Here is a 15,522-nt window from a genome sequence, read left to right as displayed (position 1 = left end):
GGTGAGAGAGAGAGAGAGAGAGGGAGAGGGAGAGGGAGAGAGAGAGAGAGAAGGAGAGGGAGTGTCTGGCGGCGTGGTGGAGTGGGGGAGCAGGGAAGAGCATCCGGAAAAGGGTGGGAAAATAACTATTCCACAATGACACACCCTTTCCCTTCTTCCCCCTTTTACACCGACAGCAGGACATGGAATAAACCGTACTCTTTATCTCACTTCCCTTCCCTTCCCTTCCCTTCCTTCCCTGCCCTTTCCTCCCCTTCCCTTTGCCCCTAGCTCATAACGACCCACTTCAAATGATAAGTCCATAATATTGTGTCATCGCCCCTTCTCTGCAGGATGACCAGTGCGAGGAGGAGGAGGAGGAGGAGGAGGAGAGGGAGTGAACACAGGAGAGAGGGGAGGACGAAAGGACAGGAGATAAATGATGAGTAAAGGGGGTCAAATTGATGGATATTATGAGGATACTGACAGACAAACACAAAAGGGGAAGAAAAAGGGAGACAGGAGCAGAGAGATCACATACGTACATAGTTTATTTGTTTAGTAATAGAAGTAGGATGAAATAACTAAACAAACGTGTACTGTAAGAAGTCAGGTTAATGATACAGATACTAAACAAAACTGACGGGACAAAAAAAAAAAAGAAAAAAGTTAGTGAAAAGAAAAATAAAGTGAGGCATCTCAGGGAAAGAAAAATGAAGATGGAGTGTGATGAAGTAATTAAGAAACACAGTGTATGTAGGAAGAGAGGATGAAAATAACAGCAAGGTGATGAAGGAACGAAGAGACGACAAGATGAGAATACAATACTCATTAGAAACACGCCGTGGAAAAGGAATAAGAGAAAGAAGAGGGGGAGAAAGAGTGACTAATGGATCGGGGAAGTGAGAGTGTCTTTAATGGAAGGAGCAGAAACAGGAGGAGGAGGAGGAGGAGGAGGAGGAAGAGGAGGAAGAGGAAGAAGGGGATGGATGAGAATGAAAGGGGAGGAGGAGGAAGAAGCAGGAAATTAAGACATGAAGAAGTGGTCAAGGAGAAAAATGCATTGAATAAATCCACATATTTAAGAGGCAGGTACAAATAAGGGAAGAGAGAGAGAGAGAGAGAGAGAGAGAGAGAGAGAGAGAGAGAGAGAGAGAGAGAGAGAGAAAGGGAGATTCTTACTAGCTAAATTCCCCTTAATATGACTGCTTCATTTTCTTTACTGCTGTGCTCGAGTAACAGCGTCTCTCATTAATAGATAAGGGCCACATTCAACACACACACATACACGCACACGCAAATGTTTGGTTGTTTTCTTTTCTTTTTATGACAGTCTCTGCTTCTCTCTCTCTCTCTCTCTCTCTCTCTCTCTCTCTCTCTCTCTCTCTCTCTCTCTCTCTCTCTCTCTCTCTCTCAAGGCTCCTTTGGTTCTTATGGTCTGGAAAATGGTGACGCACTTTGGAAAATACCCTCTTCTTACACTCAGTCCACCTGAGCTCCTCCTCATATGCGGAAATATAGTTATTTCTGGTTTCCCGAGGGTCATTATGAAGTTAGGTTCCTCTCTCTCTCTCCCTTCTATTTCCCTTCCCCTTTTTTATCTCGATCCCCGCGCTCCTGCCTCCCTTCCCTCATTACCCGGGGCGCGGCAGGGGCGTCCACGAGGCAATAAAGCTGTGGCTGCTGATGGGTTCATAAGGTTTTCAGGGACCCGAGGCAACGCGCAACGCACCACGCCACGACTCGCCTGGCCTCTCATTCATCACGTCGCGCCTCCCGTGCACAGGTTACCCTTGGTCACACAGTAATCTAAATAGGTTGTGTTCACTCTCCCTCACACCAGAGATTCGCTCTCTCGCCTTTCCTTCCTGCTATTCTCGGTATGCAAATAGGACCCCGCTTCAGACACTCCGCCCAACAAAAGCCTTCCCCTTGAGACGCACCGCCAGGATGTTCACTCCAACGCACGCCGTACTGCACGGCGCTCCGCTGCCTGCACGCTGATTATTATTTTATTATTGCTATACCTTTCATGAAAACTCAAGCAGTATGGCGATGGGCCAAGACTCAGTACAGCGGACACGTCCTCCTCGCCTCTTCTGTTCCCGCCTGGCTCAATATGATCAAGTTCTTAGATAGATTTTGCCCTCGGGAGCAATCTGTTACCCCGGCCACGTAGACAGAGGCGGGGCCAGCAGGTCTGCCCCTTCCCACTAATGAGGAGAAGAGGCCTCGCCCTTACGTGGTGCCCAGAGCCTTCCCGCGCAGGGTGATAACGTGAGGTGCTCAAGGCGTGTTAGACCGCCGGGGCGTGAGAGGTGTGAGGGGCGTGGGGGGGAAGACTGAGAAACCTAGCAATTGTTTCCTTTGTTTCAGTCACAGCTCCAGGTGGCGGCCACCGCGCGCCCCACTCACTGTTGCTAATTAATTGATCTCTATAGTAAATAGATAAATAGATTTTTCCATTAACCCGTTCAGTCTCTTATCCTTTACCTCTTCCCTTCTCTTCTCTTCTCTTCTCTTCTCTTCTCTTCTCTTCTCTTCTCTTCTCTTCTCTTCTCTTCTCTTCTCTTCTCTTCTCTTCTCTCTCTCTCTCTCTCTCTCTCTCTCTCTCTCTCTCTCTCTCTCTCTCTCTCTCTCTCTCTCTCTCTCTCTCTCTCTCTCTCTCTCGTCTTGTGTAGGCACACACACATTTGACCCTCACACTCTGGCTGCTGACGAGGCTGCTCCTCCCTCACTCTGCCTCTCCCTCCTCGTCATTCCCTTCGCGGCCAAACCAAGCCAGGCGGCGGACGGGCCGCAAGCCTTTCGGAAAGACCTAGGAGCCTGATTGTCCTGCTCAGCATTCCCCTCGCTCCCCTCTTGGCGGCGGGACAGACTGTTAAGACCTGTCGCGTCAACCTTCGTCCATCCTCCCTTACACACACACACACACACACACACACACACACACCGTCTTTGGCTCGTTCTAAAATCTCTGTTTTTGTGGAGACATTCAGCTTGACTTGGAATCGGGGGTAATTTGACCTGACTTCGTACGAACGTGGCCGTTAAGAATCGCGGAGACCTGAGTCGAGCAGTTATTCTGACTTGATGGTGGAAGGCTGGTGGGAGAATTCTGAACTGTATTTTCTTGCGTCACCTGTCCACGTGTTACTCCTCGTTGTCGTCGGCCAAAACTCCTCCTCCCGAGTGTGCTGAGTGTGCTGAGTGTGACTTTGGGACTGTCACAATTTGCCATTCCTGTGGTTGTCAAGCCTTTATATACTTATTTATTTATTTATTTTTTCTCTCTATTTCTTAAGCACTCGATTTTTTTTTTTTCTAACTGCGATTTTTATTTCTTCCAGAAAAGGATTTTCCCGAAACTGAATTCAGCATTTGAAATTCTTCTACTGTGTATCTTCTTGAAGGGTGTTGATTAAGTAGGCTTCATCTGAGTTTATTTTATTGGTCCCATACAAAACAGTACTTAGAGAATATTAAGGGTATACATATACTTTCTGAGAACATGTAACTTGCTTAATATGTGATGAACAGGATAACAAACAGGGAAGGGCGACTACCACCATAAGTCTGGCAACGTAAGTAAGGTCAGGGTTGGGGCCACCGTAGAGGTCGAGCCACACCGACAACCCAGACTGACATATGCCCCACCATAACAGTACTTACATCTCTCGTTTGTTTCTGTTAAAATTCCTGGTTTCAGCCTCGTGATGGACTGCACGATACTTGCGAGTATTTTAATGATTCTTGAAATAGATACTAAATATTTACCTGATGAAAACACATCAATCACCCCAGTCATTCATGTTGCGCGTTGTAGACAGAAACCAAAAAAGAATACGAAGCAACATCTGATGACTTGACGTGCGCCCCGCCAGCCGAAGAAAGAATATGAAGCCAGACTGAAGTTACATGATGACTGACACGCGACCAACTAGTCAGAACTTGTGGCTTGGCTTGAAACTCGGCGAGAGACTTGGGAGCTGTCTTTAGAGTGAAAAAAAAGAACACACACACACACACACACACACACACACACACACGATACAGCTTCATTCGCCACACTCTCTGGGTTCCGCCAGTGCCCTGCAAACAAACTCGTCACCAGAGTGGTCTCGCCTCTCCTCTCATCGGCCGTAGATTCAGCTCCCCTCGCCTCATTTGCATCTTCCGTCCTTTTATCGTCATATCCCGGCTTATTTGTTTTGGGGCAAATTAATTATTCTGATGAGTTCTTCCGCAGCTTCCTGTGCCCGTAAAAAAAGCTTTGAAAGGATTTCCCTCATGTTTTTTTTTTACTTGCGGGGACCATAACAAACTGAGGAAAACATTTTATCCCGTAAGATTTCTATTATTTGTTTTCTTTAGTGTTCCCAGACGGTACAGTTTTATAACCTGGCATCATTGCTCTTTCTCTCGCAGTAAACACGTAATTTAAAGCCGGAAATGTCTTAATGAGTAAATCGCGGAGTAAATCTTTATATCACAAAAGCAAGTAAACGAGACAGGCGGCTATTCTCGGACCACTATTAGCATTACGAAGGAGAATCTGTTGTCGTACTTCTCACCAGACGAATGATGAAGTTTTCCTTTGGCATCTTCGTGGCATTGACTCATTATGGTCTTAAAGGAATTAGGGTACGTTACGACAAGGTTTGCTAAAGGGACACTGTTATCATAGGGAAGGAACATCTGTTGTCTCACTCCTCACCCAAGTAATGATAATCTTGTTCTGTGGGATCTTCTAGACATGTGCTCAAACTCATTAAATGAATTAGGAATCTTTATCTGAGCTGCAATAAATCCACACCATGAAGGCCATGGAAAAATAAATATACATGCCCTAAAATAAGTACAAGGTTTTTTTTTTTCTCCCCTCTTATTTTCGTCTGGAATAACGTAAAGGTATGGTTTATTTTTACCTGCAAATCAGATTGGCCAAGACCTAAAAAGAGAGCGAAAAGTCTACCTAATTACCGTTGAGTAGAAAAGACGTACACTCGCACTGGTCGTAAATTATAGCTATTTTTGACGTCCCTAAGGTTACAGGAAGGCGGGAGAACAGAATGAGGAAGAGCGCTCCACAGTTAATTACGAAGCAGTGATAGAACAACAGACACACACCCGCAAAAAAGACAAAACATACTCGTATACAATATTCCTCGTGTACATTGCATATTCCTGTGCAAGTTAAGTTACCGTGCTCTGAATAGCAAGCATTTATCAGACTTACTGGCTTTTTTTTTTTTCTGCTTGAGAGTAAAATATATCAAGAGAAAATCATATGAAACAGGAAACCCAACAGCGCCATTTTAATACCTGCCCCGAGCCTGATGTGAATAATTACAGGTGCGTCACGACAGGTGTGCATAAATGGCGGTGTCGGTCGTGTCTGCTAAATAAGAAAGGTCACGTTTTAATGGCAACCCTCATGTTCTCATTGAATATGTGAAAAACTCCCTGAATCGCCTCTCACTTCTTTTATATGACTGAATGTTCTTTTATTGTATCTTCCAGTTATCAAATATCCCTCTCTCTCTCTCTCTCTCTCTCTCTCTCTCTCTCTCTCTCTCTCTCTGAACGCTTTCAGGTAGTGTACACGTTTCTCTCCTTTACCAAATATTCCGTGAGATCCTGGCCGCTGTACGGTTCCCGGCGTTCTCTGCATTTATCATTTTACTCTTTGCATGGCGGGAAAGTTTCGGTGCCAGTGAAAATTATAAAAAAAAAAAAAAGATAAATAAAAATAAAATAAAAGATTCTATTTTTTTTTTTCGCTGCGCAATTCGTGAAATGGTTAATCTAATATTTGAATTATTACATTTAGGAAATCTTTTACCTATAAATATTCATCAAGTGACTGACTGACTCTCTCACCTGTGAAATTCGGTAACTTACTCTCTTTGTTAGTGAAGTTTGTGTATATCCCAGATAATCTTTGTGAAATGCAAAGTTACAATGAAAAGTGTAATATAGATACAAAACGAATCTCCAGGCAACGAGGAAGAGTTATCTGAGAGGCGCTTCTTGTGTGAATAGGGTGGACGGTGAAAACAGGGGAAACAAGATATGGAAGGTTTGGTATATCTGGTAAGGCTGGAGGAATATATATATATATATATATATATATATATATATATATATATATATATATATATATATATATATATATATATATATATATATATATATATATATATATATACGAGTATAGAGAGAGAGAGAGAGAGAGAGAGAGAGAGAGAGAGAGAGAGAGAGAGAGGAGTTCTGAGGAGCTATAATTGTTAAATAAAATCGTAAAATTTTTATTTTCTCTTCACCTGAGATTGTTGATTACAAATGTGAATATCAACGTACTGCAACATTTTCCTACCGTCATCAAAAATGAAATACTGCATGCTGCTGCATTCATCACTAGATCCAAATTACGTTCTTTCCTCTACTAAATACTGAGTTCGTGTAACGTACAACAGATATTTGACATCGCTTAGTGCACTCTTATAATAAAAACGCTGCCCCAAATCTTGTACTCAGATTTATGGTTCACTTTTGTCATATTTATTCATTTATGTCATTCACGCTAACAAGTTTGGCGCTAGTTGGTTCTGATCTGGATGCGTGAAGTATTTGGGGACAAATTATTACTCAGGCTTCGTCCACACCAAGTGAGGCGAGTAATCGTGGAGGTGAATGTCCTGTGTCCTGGTGTGAACAGTTTGTGTTAAAATTACCAACAGATTACGGGCCCGTGAAAAAAAAAAAAAAAACGCAATCAGTCTGTCGCCGACCCGATTATCCATAAATAGTTTTGTATACACGTACACCCAGAGTATATTGTCTGTTTGAATTGACTGAAAAAAAAAAAAAAAAAAAAGATGTTCCCTTTATACAAATTTGGATGTTTCACTCAAAATTTGATGTCAAATCAAACTGACCTTGAAAACTTGGAATGATCCTGGGATCTTTGAACAGCAACATATCGTATTCCTAATATCCACTTTGTGTATACTGGTCAAGATGAAGTTTCTGGCAGCCGTCAATCTTCCCCGTGTCTTGATATGTGCTCTGCGAACCGCAACCACTGAAGAAAATGTGTGTGTGTGTGTGTGTGTGTGTGTGTGTGTGTGTGTGTGTGTGTATGCGTGTGTGTGTGTGTGTTGCAACAATAGGGAAACGTCCATCATTCCATCGATAAATCGCCGATCGTCTAACAGGCTTCCAGACAATCATTGTCTAGGAGGGAGGGAAGTAAGGTTTTTGCTCAGTGGTCAGGCCGCAGGTAACTGCCTCATGGTTTTGCTGGAAGAGGTAAAAACTGTTCTCTGTTGTTGGACTTAGAAAGTGGCAGCATTTGAACCCCAGCAGTTCGTGGTGACACATGCTTCACGACGCGCGGTGCTGATTTCAAATGAGTTAATTACTTATTGCTTTCTGGTAGAAAATGATATAGCAATGTAGATTAGCTTTATGAGCTATATTTTTTCCTTTGTTGGTTTGTTTTTTTTGTTTTTTTTCCCATTCATTTTTCTTGCATTCCTGTGTTTATTTGTGTGCAGTTCCGGCACAACGTACAGCAGAGTACAACACATTCTTACCGCATTTGCTCACACCTGTAGATTGCAACAGCTCATGGAGTGTGTAGCCTTAAAGGGATCAAAACAAACAAAATATGCATTAAACTTTATTGAGAACGTAAACAACACGAGGTAATTTAAACTTTGCACATGCCGCCAGAGTCATGTAACTTTTATTAGGCTTCACGAGATTCCAGTGAGGTCTTGGCACGAGGCGTCAGTGAAACAGAACAAAGATGTTTTCCTTCATGCCATCTAATTACAAGACTTTCTTCCTCCATCATTGCTTTGCATTCAGGTTAATAATGGCAGTGCAGGAGGTGGAGAACACATTATGAAGTGAAAGTCTGCCAAATATAGCTTCTAGAAATAATAAAGAACACGAAAACAATATATATATATATATATATATATATATATATATATATATATATATATATATATATATATATATATATATATATATATATATATATATATATATATATATATATATATATATATATATATATATATATATATATATATATATACGAGTATATATATATATATATATATATATATATATATATATATATATATATATATATATATATATATATATATATATATATATATATATATATATATATATATATATATATATATATATATATATATATATATAAGCTTCAGAGAGAAGACCTGATCTTGATATTATAGATGGAACAGTTTATGATGTACAATATATATAAAAGACCGAGCCAACATAATTTTTTTCCTGCCTGGCGTCGGTCACCACGCCACCGTCGCGCCACGCTTCTCGGTGTGCTCGCGAGCCGCGACGCTTACATTTTCGACGGCAACATTTTCATTGTGGTCACCCGAGTTGCGAATTCCTAGCGAATATGTTGGGTAGTTCCGGGCTCAGCTTTATCAGTTTGCGGCTTGCCTGTGGCTGCCTTTCCAAACGGTGGATTACATCATTATGACGACACTGAGGCAACAGTGGCTCCAACAAAATATTTACCAAGTCTCTAGGCTTCAAAATCAATGCGTTGTTATATTTCAATATATATATATATATAATATATATATATATATATATATATATATATATATATATATATATATATATATATATATATATATATATAGTATAAGAACATTATTTACTACCGTTTATGATTCTTTGTAATTGTAGTTGTTTTCCTTTTCTTACTGGCATAGATAGGGAACCTACTGCATAATATAAGCTAATTGTCTTGAAGTATTATCGACATATTGTCGCCTGTGAAAGCAGTCACTGATGGTATGATATTACATGAAGCGAGGAGCCACTCTGAGCCGAAAAGGAAGGACATGACTGAATGGGTCCGGCGTTGACGATGGTGGTTGTGGAGGTGATGGTGATATCTTAGAAGCGACGAGGAAATCAAGTAGTTGAAGGAGGCTTGTGCACGCCTGTATTGCTTTAAATTCTGGACGAGACGCTGAACGATGCACCGAAGCTTGTTCAAATCAAGGGTTGGGATGGGGCGCGCGTGACTCTTTTTTCAGTCTGCCTGGTGGTGAGTGTGTGCTGATTAGCATGTAACGGAAAAGAAAGTTTTCGTATGCGAAACCAGTGCCCGATACACGATTTTTAATGTGAGGTGAATTTAAGGTGTGTTTGGGATATAAATTGTCCCCATTTTTTGTACTATCCAAGACACTCAGTGATAGGTACAATATTTTTGAATGGAAAAATTCATTATCACAATCCACTACTTTTACTGCATAGATATTAACCACCACAATCAGCTTTAACATCCACATCAATATTACGTACCATCAACACAAAGCCGACTATTCTATCACCATTTATCACCCACTTCCATCACCACCACCACTACCACCACTTACAATGAGCTCAGTCATCAAATGTGTCACTGTTGTTCATTATATTGAATACAAAGGACTGAATCACATTCAAATCAGCAGCAGTCACTAACGCAGTAAATATTCATGTGTGTGACAGCGTATGTTCTCTAGACGTGATATACATATTTCATTTATAAATAAGTTATATTTTCGTGCTGTAGGGTTGAAGGCGAGGAAAAGGTCAAGAATGTCTTTGCATAATATAATAAAGAACTTGCATATACGCTGTTCTAGAATCTCTCGTTTTCTTTCACTTTTCTAATCTACATATAGTTGAAAGTCCTAATGTCTGACATTCGTTTAACTGTTTCAAACAATTATATGATGTTGTTCATAGTGATGTCACCTGTTATACTGAACAATGTATAAAAGAACTGATTATCTTAAAACATTATGTATGCATTGTTGACTCCGTGCAGCCCTCTGATTGTGTGGTGTTTGCTTTAGTTCACTGAGCGAGGTGATGGAGAACAAGCAGGTGAATGAAGCAGGTTTCGAGACACTTCATGTAATTTTCGATCATGTTTTCGGTCTGTCATCTTTAGCGGCTGGTACTTGGAGAACTATTTTTCAATTTTTTTGTTGCCCTGGGCCACAGCCCCTCGTTTATGTCGGATGATCTCCACGCGTCCCGGTGATTATGGTGAATGCAAAGGGCTGAGTGATATTTAAGCCAACGGTCACTGACCTGAATATTTTAGTGTGCGTGACCGCCACACCGCATGTTTAGCTAATCCCTGCAATGAGATGCTGAAATAAAATAAACGCTTCTAATTTTTTTTTTCTATTGACACCTTGCATAATATTAGATTATGACATTTGCTCGATAGATGCGAACGTGATGCAATAAAATCAATGCCAAAAGCGGTTGCCACTTCAATTCACACTACATTCATAACGTTTAATGCCATTTCCTTGTTTTTACTAACTTATAAATGTTTCATTAAGAAGCCTTGCCAATATCAGGCTTGTTTTTGTTATTTTCAGATAATAAAACTAAGTTGTTGATGGCAACAAGTCCTAAATTATACTGAAATAGGTAAACACGACCCAAACTTAACGATGCACTGTTAACCTCAAAATCAACCACAGATTTTGACATACCTAGATAAGCTTATTGGTATGCATGTGGAAAAGAAAAAAAATATATATATACACAATGGAACGACGCGGCTGTGGCTGACACGAAAGTGGCGGTGGTGTTGGCGCCAGGACGATAAGGAAAATGAGTAGTTGGAAGTACGAATCCTCTGTTTATTCCATCCCCGGCGATCTTGAGGGAAGTGTGATTCCCACTGACGCCACACTGCGGAAGAAAACAAGGGACAGAGCTGGGAGAATAATTCGGTAATGAAATCCTCTGTGAAAAGTAGATTGTGTTGTATCAATGTGGTAATGATGCATTAAAACCCGCTGGAAATGTTTCGTATATCTTCAAATCGACGGTTGGAATATGATCTGGAACTTTTCAAACTTATTTACGTTGTACGGGTTGGTGCTAGTGTTCCTTGTCAGGTTATACTGATTACGGGGGAATAAAAAGAGGCATTGTTCGGTTGTTTGTGCTAGTTGTTACACACAAAACCAGTGCGTACACCGTGATACATAATTGGTGTATAAGTAAGTAAAGGACGTGAGGATGTTGCAGGAAAAAGCAGCCTGTGGAATTAAAGACAGCTGTGAAGTTAAGACAATTAGGGAGTGTGTTTCATTATAATAAAGTTGCATTAACGTATCCACGCTTAATATGTGTATCATGACTAGGCAGCAAGTGACGAGAGGAATGTTGGAGAGAATAAGAGCGTATTACTACAGTCCACTACCACAGCTGCATTATGAGCATCCACCACTAATCACCACATAAACTCGTTAACTTTTACCAACACTAACTGATGGCAGTATCACCAATCTGCTCCACTATCATCGCTGCCTTCCATCGCCGCCTCTCTCTCAACAACACAACCATCACATTCATGAATCCACATCAAGCATAGAACGGCCACCGCCACTACCATGTTTATCTACCCTCATTTTATATAATTTACTACCACACAAAAGAAAAAACGAGAGTAGAAAAATGAAACCTTTTACAGTCCCAGCACAAATCATACGACCAAAAAGACTTGGTTATTACCCTTGGCAATGAACCAGACAGCGTATCATTTCGCACCTCGCGTCATAAGCTCTCCTACCATTAGTCATCAGCCTACACAAACCAATATTTATAGGTAAGCACGACCATGACCATTAGTACTAGTATAACTTAACTCACCAGTAATGTTTAGACTGAAAAAAAATAAATATACAAAAAAAAAAAAATAATAATAATGATAAAGTAAAAATATGAATTCGTCTCCCTTTTTATCAGTAAGACTTAAGTACAGTACCAGCGTCATTTAGACATTATTAAATACTTCATTCCATTCCCCGTCATTCTCTAAGCATCTTTACCGCAACCAAAACTGAAGTACTCGGAAGCATAATATTTCACCGCTTGTCCGTATGCCTTTAAAAAACTATAGCACTATTTACATATCACGCAAATTACCCAATTCCCAGCCTTGTCATCACCACTCCCATTCCTGTTCGCATGCTGTCACACTGTAAGGTCACATTATTTATGTTATGTGTGTGGCCCGGCGGCGATAATGTTGTAGTGGTGTTGGTGCAGGTGTTGACGATGGCGTAGTGGTAGTGATGGTGATGACGGCTGTAATTCTATTGTTGATGATGTTGGAGATGGTTGTGTTGTTAGTCTCAACTTTCGCCAGAATTAAGTGTTGTATTGCTGTAAAGTTACTGCTCTCCGTGCACACTAATATATATATATATTTTTTTCACTTAACAATTCATCGAACACAAATATTTGGAATTTACGTTTTCAGTTATGCCTTCATTCATCCAACATTTATTGTTATTATTTATTTTTTAGAGTTTTAGCTAGTCCATTGATCCTGCAAAAATATCGCTATGCATTATCATTTTTGTTTATTTTATCTAGATTTATCTCTTAGGAATGTATTTTCGAGAGGACTGGTATTGTTGATGCACACGTAACACAATTTCTTGCTGGTGCCTTTAGAAGGGGACGTGGAGGCGAGAATGGGAAGCAATGATGTGTTGTCGTTCATCCCTCGTTGGTCACTGCAGCGGCCATTACCACATGTCACTCACAGCTCAATATCCAGGCAGGCTTATTCTTGTAAAACCATTGCAGATTTTTTATACACATTAGACATATTTTTTTTATATATACATTATTAAACAACATATTCCCTGGAGATGGCAATGCTGGCTGTGACGAAAGTAGCTAAATGAGGCAATGATTTAGAACGTGATTACTCCTGTGAAGCACCTAAAACAACCGTGACTCACTCCCTGCTGGAAGGCAAAGCATCGCTGGCAACACAGATACACCAAGCTGCAGCGGAAATAAAGCATCCACCATCTCAGAAATAAAAAGTAATGACGAAGCACACACACACACACACACACACACAAATATGGGATGGATAGTTACCGAGACACTGAACGACACATTGAAGCTTGTTGGAATGAAGTGTTGAATCGCGAATCGCCCTCTCCACCTCCTTTTTCCAGTTGGCCTGATGGCGTCATGATGGCGAAACTGCTGGACGTCGGACACGAAACCATTCCGCTTTATAGTGCACCGTGACATCTTTAAGAGCGCAAGGGTAGTGAGGGAAGAGGAATTTGTGAAGGTAAGCCATCGAGGAAGTGGTTTTGCTATATGCATACAATATTTATACGTACAATAAGTACTAAACTAACTCTTATCACCAATCTTAACAAGTACCCACCATGCATCTCTCGCTTCCATTAGTTCACTCTACCAACACAACCACCACGTAAAGATCCCCTTCATGTAGCGTGTCACTGCCGCCGCCGCCGCCACAACCACCACCACGACCACTACCACCACCACCAAATACACATATATAATCCACTCCCGCCAACGCATCACAAGCACCACATCAAAGTAACGGGAAAGGAAAGGCATTAATTTCGCCACAAAGCATCAAAACCACACCATTACCTGTGCTATTAACAATGTCAATGAACCAGACAGCGTATCCCCTCCAGCCCGCACAACAACACCCCGTCACTTGTAGTTCCCTGCCTCAGTGACTATTTATACGTTTCGGTATATACGTAGCACCACCACCACCACCACCGTAGTAACCAGCACTATTACTACCAATATCGCTTCTATTACCAGCAATACAAGCAAAACTTCGGAAATACATATAAATTCAATGATAGTAAAAAAAATATTTAAATACTGCAGGAATGTCATTTCAATATTGCAGTCGCCATCAACTACTCGTTTTTATATGTATTCCTGTTTCCAGTTCCCCTCTCACTATTGCAACCATATTCACCTCCACCAAAACTTAACTCAGTGGATACGTGTATTTCCCACAGTGTGTATCTTCCCGTCTTTGCTTCCTGTCAACACGCCTTCATTCTAGATAACTAGCAGACTTACCTAAAATGTGGCGTAAGTACCTTGGTTGTAGTTGTGTTGGTCGCGGTGGTGGTGACGGCAAGGGTGGTGGTGGTGGTGGTGGTAGTGGTGATGCTACTCCTGTCGGTGGTTATGTAAGCAGTATTGACGATGACATAATGGTGATGGTAGTTATAATCCTTGTAGTTGCGGAGATGGTAGTTGTGAGCACGAGTACATATAAGAAAATGTCTTTGATTTTGTAGTAGAGACAGTCGTGGTGGTGGTGGTGGTGATTATGGCAGAGGGTGCTGAATGATGGTAGGCGGGGTTATGTGGTGGAGTGGATTTGGGCCAGTGGCAGGCAGTGTTGGGCGTGAAGATGCTATGGTGATGGGGTTGTTTGTGCTTATGTTTGTGTTGTAGTGTTTGTCTTTCGGTGGTAGCTCTCGTTCGACTGTAACCATGGTAAGGCACGTCACTATCACAGCCCACCACCGCCGTCCAATAAGAGTTTATGTTGGATATTGGGACTCGCTTATTACGGAAGCGAAACAATTTTCAGGGATAAAATTTTGATGGCGTTTGAATTAATGCTTTCTCGTATTTTTTTCCTGGGGTTGGGAGGACAGGTTGGTAAGCCGATACCTTCATTGCATTTTTTATAATATCAAAAATGTTCTAACAGTTTGCCACGTTACTGCGATGATCTATAAGCCTAAGAAAACAAAATAACCTAACTTTTTTTTCTTCTAACGGTTATTATCTAAGGGCATTCATACTAAAAACATGGTCGATAAAACTCGGTAATGTATGATTTATATTCACGGGACTCAAGATGCTTGAAATTTAAATCTGTGATCAAAGATTTAAGAAGCGTCGGCTGTATAGACAAGGCAAGCTCAGTACTTTCCCAGCATAAACCGTCAGTATCGCGCCATCATCCGCACTGTTAGTCACGCCAATGAACTAGTACTTTGACCGGGCAGCACAGGATGCCGCACCGCCACTGCCAATGTAACCTCAATCACCAGCAATGGATACAAACAAATCTGCAGAGGTATAGTACGACCAGATCGAACAATAAATAAATAACTAAATAAAAAAATGGTAATTCCACTACTGCAGCAGAGTAATTTCAACATTGCAGTCAGCATCAACTATATTCTTTACTCCGTATTTTTTGCTGGTTTTTGTTTGTTCATGTAAAAAAAAAAATGCCGGTCAAGGGAAATAAACTTTGCTCCCTCCCTTTTTTTTCTGTACCCCTTTTTTTCTGTATATTTGTGCGTATAAACATTTTTTTTATTTATTTATTTTATTTTATTTATTTTTTACCTGGAAGAGACTTACCGTAACAATACTTGCAGCGGCCTCCGAGGTGAGAATGGGTGCGAGACAGGGAAGCTGCGATGTGTTGCCGTTCATCCATTGCCTCCTCCCGTTACGCATTTTCCATAGTCAGGCACGTATAGCTTTTGTTTTTTATACAATTTTCAGTTGGTTCCTAAGAGTACTTAATTCAAAATAAAAAATAAAAAAAAAACTGTGTGCTTAAGATGTGTATAAATGGTATACTAATAAATAAATATT

This window comes from Scylla paramamosain, chromosome 21, assembly GCF_035594125.1.
Source record: "Scylla paramamosain isolate STU-SP2022 chromosome 21, ASM3559412v1, whole genome shotgun sequence".
Classification (NCBI taxonomy): domain Eukaryota; kingdom Metazoa; phylum Arthropoda; class Malacostraca; order Decapoda; family Portunidae; genus Scylla; species Scylla paramamosain.
The sequence above is the reverse complement of the archived record's forward strand: the minus strand, read 5'-3'. Positions refer to the sequence as shown.